Genomic DNA, 4,280 nt, shown 5'->3' with positions numbered 1-4,280 from the left:
ACAGGACTTGTTAGACACCGTGTTTTTTCAAAGGACTGCATGTGCCTCTCCCCAGCTTGCTTCTTTCTCATTCTACAAAAGAAGAGAGCTGAAGGAGTTTCAGGCATGTGAGTGCCTGACCTCTCTTTCCCTCTAAAGGCTCTGCCTCCCAAAGCCCTGGTTACCTGCTGTGCTTTGGCACGAGAGCCATTCCAGCCCGAAACACAAGGGCAGTGGACTTCAACTGCAAAGCCTCTCTCTGCAATGGGATTGCTTTGAGCCTGCAGCCTCCATGGGCAAGGGCTTTGTGGGGCAGGGGCCATCACAGCCTGTGCCCTGCACACAGAGCCAGGAAAAGCAGCAGATCCTGCTGGCTTCTGCTGCTGCTGATCCGAGCAGCAACTCCCCTGGGAGTTCCTCCAGGGAACTTCACACCTAGGGCTTCCATCACTGTTGTGGCTGTGGGAACTTGTTGCTTGCCAGTTCTTCACCATCCTTGTGGATTTCTGAGCATGTCAGCACAGGTGTCCATGGCCCTTCCTTCATCCCCAGCCTGCAGCACTCACAGCCCCTGCGGCCTCCCCCTTGCTGCAGCTCATTTGCAAAGTGCTGCCAAAGGCAGCGGAGCTGGCTCAGGATCCCTGTTGGCTCCTGGGCTCCAGGATGACCTTCAGAGGGACACTTGGAGCGCTTCCTGAAGAGCTGCCCGTGGCATGGTGGGTGGATTTGTCCTCCCTGGGTGGCTCTGGTTGGAGCTGGATGCTCCGTGGAGTCCCAGAGTTTTCTCAGCTGCCTTTGTAGCGAGTTCTCAGCCAAGGTGTGGCTCTGCTGCCATCCCAAATCTGCAGCTGCCCTGCCCAGCCTGAGTGCAAGTGGGGCACGTGCTGGGCACGGATGGAGATTTCCATGGCCAAAATCCTCCAGTATTTACAACTGCTCATTGCTCTGGACAGCACAAATCACAAAACACCCATCGCAGTTGACAATTGTAATTTCTTGCAGATTCCTACAGCTGCACTGCTGATCGACAAATACACAAGAATTGATTTCACATGAAAAATGTCATTTATTACAAATCGCTACACCCGCGCTGACAATACAGAACTATGCTGATGTCAATTTAAGTTTAAAAAAAGGAATTTATTAGATTTTTACAACAATGCTATGTAAAAATATAGAAATATCCACTTCAGTTAAGAAAACCTTAATTTATTGCCAACATCTACAACAACTCACTAGACACAAAGATCAATTAGGTGTTTAGCAACTTAATTTATTACATATTACTGCAAGCCTAAAGCCCATCTAGGAATACAAAAATATCAGTATTTCTATCTAAACAGTCGTCTACAAAGATCTCAATCGATACAATGACACAACTATACATCTCCATACATGTTTAAATAGAAAGATACACCCAGATACACCCACCTCAAAATACAGAAGTCAATACACATATGTAAATAGAAAGCTAGATATATTTACTTCTAGGAATACCAATATACCTATTTAAAGAGCCATATAACTCCAACTGCATAAATAGAAATACCTACACAACTGTATTCATAGGAAATAGAATTAAAACACACATAGAACAGCGTACTTACATATACATATACTTGCATCCATATATACATATGTTATTACAAAGATGTATGCATATGTACAGACACATATATATGTAGCATACATTTATAAATATACCAAGATACATACAGAAATATTCCTATACAAATAGTAACTTGCATATATAAATATCCATGTAATTATTCCTCTCTATGCTACAGTCCATATATCTTTAAACAGAAATCTAAGCAGAGGGATTCCAGTCACCCCATCTTCAAAGCCTTTCACTCTGTTCTTGCTTCCTCCCCTGCAGAGCAGCACCCCTGGACAAGGACAGCAGATGGCACATGTGCGAAAGCAAAGGGAACACTGAGTAAGAATCCAGATGTTTCCCTTGGCAGCACCTGCCCTTCAGTCAGGGAAGGGAAAATCTCAGCGCCTCCCCAGGAGGGTGAGAAAGAAAAAGTTCGGCCAAAGCCCACGGCCAAAGCCCAGGCCACCCTCACCCCCAGCTGCCTCACCGGCCCTGCGGCCTCAGCCGGGCTCTGGGCTGGCAGCAGCAGCTCCCTGGTCCCTGCTGGAGCTGGTGGCCTTCAGCTTCTCCCTGCTGCCTCCTGTCACTCTCTGCCTGTCCTCAAGGTCTGCAGGGCAGCCGTGGCAAAAGTGGAGCCTCTGGAATTGGTTCCAAGGCCTGGCAGAGCTGCAGGCCCGCAGCCCTCTGTGCTCCCTGCTGGCCCCCTCCATCCCCTCAGCCCCACCGTCCCCTCGGCAAACCCCCAGCCCCCTTGGGTTTCTTCAGCCCCTGCCAGTCCTCTCACCCCACTCAATCCCTTCTGACCCATCCCGGCCCCTTAGACCCCCCTCAGCCTGCGCCCCTTCCCTGTCACCTCAGTGCCACCATGGCCCTCTGCTTCCCCACAGCCCTCAGTCCCCCAGCAGCTCAAGGTCACCGTCCCTGCAGCGTCAGCGCCTCCTCGGCCCCCTCAGCCCCCTGTGTCTCCCCATCCTTCAGCAGCTCCTCAGGGGACAGTGCCTGGGAACACCGGCAGCTCCCAGCGCTCCAGGGACACCCGGGGCTGGAACTGCTGCTCCGCCCGGCCCGGCCGCCAGCTCGGACCCAGCACAGCAACAGGGGACACAGGGGGCACAGGGGGAGAAACAAGAGCTGAAACAGGCAGCTGAGCGGGGAAAGAGGTAAAAATGCAGCCTAGGCCTACACAAACATCACTCTATCCGTCTCTATCAATTCACAGACCGTCACAGGGCTTTGCTTTGTGATGTAAGGGCACGGTTGCCACGTGGTCGTGGTGACATCACAAGGTTGCCTTGGTGCACGGAAGGCCTCAGGGGTGTCAGAGCAGCTCTTGGCCTTGCTCAGTGCAGGAACTTGGTCCTGTGCTTGAGGCTTTTGTCAGGGGGCAGCTGCTGACTGACAGGAGACTTCTTTTAGCTAGCGTTAGAGCGCAGTCTGCAAACTTGCACAGCAGTTGCCACAATGATTGGGCAACTCGCCGCTGCAGTTTTCACTGTTTATGGAATTACTTATTCCTGCTATTTCCTGACTCACCTGGCAGGTAAGTAGAGGTTTTCCCTGGGTGTCACCTAACCTGGTTTTTGTGTCTTCCTGCTCTTTCTTAGTGACTGAGCTGATTGGGAAACAGAAAGGCCATTGGGATGCCGCTTGGGTAAAGCTCCTGTCAACATGTTCAGCTCCAAAGGGGGTGTGTGTAGCCACGGCCGTGCGGGCAGCATTTGCAAGGGAACCTGCAGGGGTTGCGTTCCCTCCGTGGGAGAGTCTGTGGCAGCAGAGTCTGTCATTTCCTCCGTTGCTGGGTCAAGCAGGACAACTTTGAAAATGTAGACTGGGAGGCCTTCTTCGAAGGTCTTCTAAAAATGCTGTGGTTGTCTCCACTTTTCTCAAAGCATCTGCTTCATTTTCCCTTGCCCACTGCAGGTCACCTGAGCCGGGTATTCAGAGGTGCTGATCCCGAGGTGAGTAAGGAAAGAACATTTGATGTTCTTGGCGTTTAAGAATTGTGCAGCAAGCTGTGAGCTTGGCCTGTGGCAGTAGAGTGTAGAGGGCCAGCTGAGTAGGCTGCAAGAAAATCCATTTCCATGTCTACAGCAGCAAGAGCAAAGGCATCACTGCCTATTTCCTAATTTTCCATTTCAGAGCTTTAAAAGAACTAAAAGATAAGTTTTGCAGAGAGAATGTGCTTCCTGATAGTAGTCAGGGGGGAATATGTAATTTGGAGCAATTTGCAGTGTCCAGTTGAATCAGCCCATTAGAATTTAGTCTGAGGGACTTAGAATCCCCTTGCTCTGCAAGTTGATGATTTGTGCTTAGTAGAGCTGGTTCTAGAGCTGAAGAGAAAGAAGGTTCTAAATGATAGGTCATGGCCTGTGTCTAACGCTCCTGTCTGTCCACAGATCCCAGAACCAAGAGCAGACTCTCCTCTGGCTTCCTCTGCTCCTGGACGAGAAGGCAAAGAGGAGCCAAATGACCACAAGGCTCCAGCTGTGGTCACACCACAGCCGCAACTTTCCAAGACGGTAAGTGCCACTTCTGGAGGGCGCTGTCTTTAGTGCGAGGCAGAGCTGCAAGTTTCTGAGCAGCCAGCTCTTGCTGTTGGTGGCTGAGGATGCCGAGTGCTGCAGTCCTGCCAGACCTAGCCATTCCCCTCAGCCAGTGACAGCTGGAAAATGGGCTTTGAGCTGCCGTGTTTAGGCCCCAG

The sequence above is a fragment of the Chamaea fasciata genome, unplaced genomic scaffold (assembly GCF_029207755.1).
Source record: "Chamaea fasciata isolate MVZ Bird 193981 ecotype frontalis unplaced genomic scaffold, bChaFas1.0.hap1 SCAF_36, whole genome shotgun sequence".
NCBI lineage: Eukaryota > Metazoa > Chordata > Aves > Passeriformes > Sylviidae > Chamaea > Chamaea fasciata.
Note: the sequence above shows the minus strand (reverse complement) of the source record.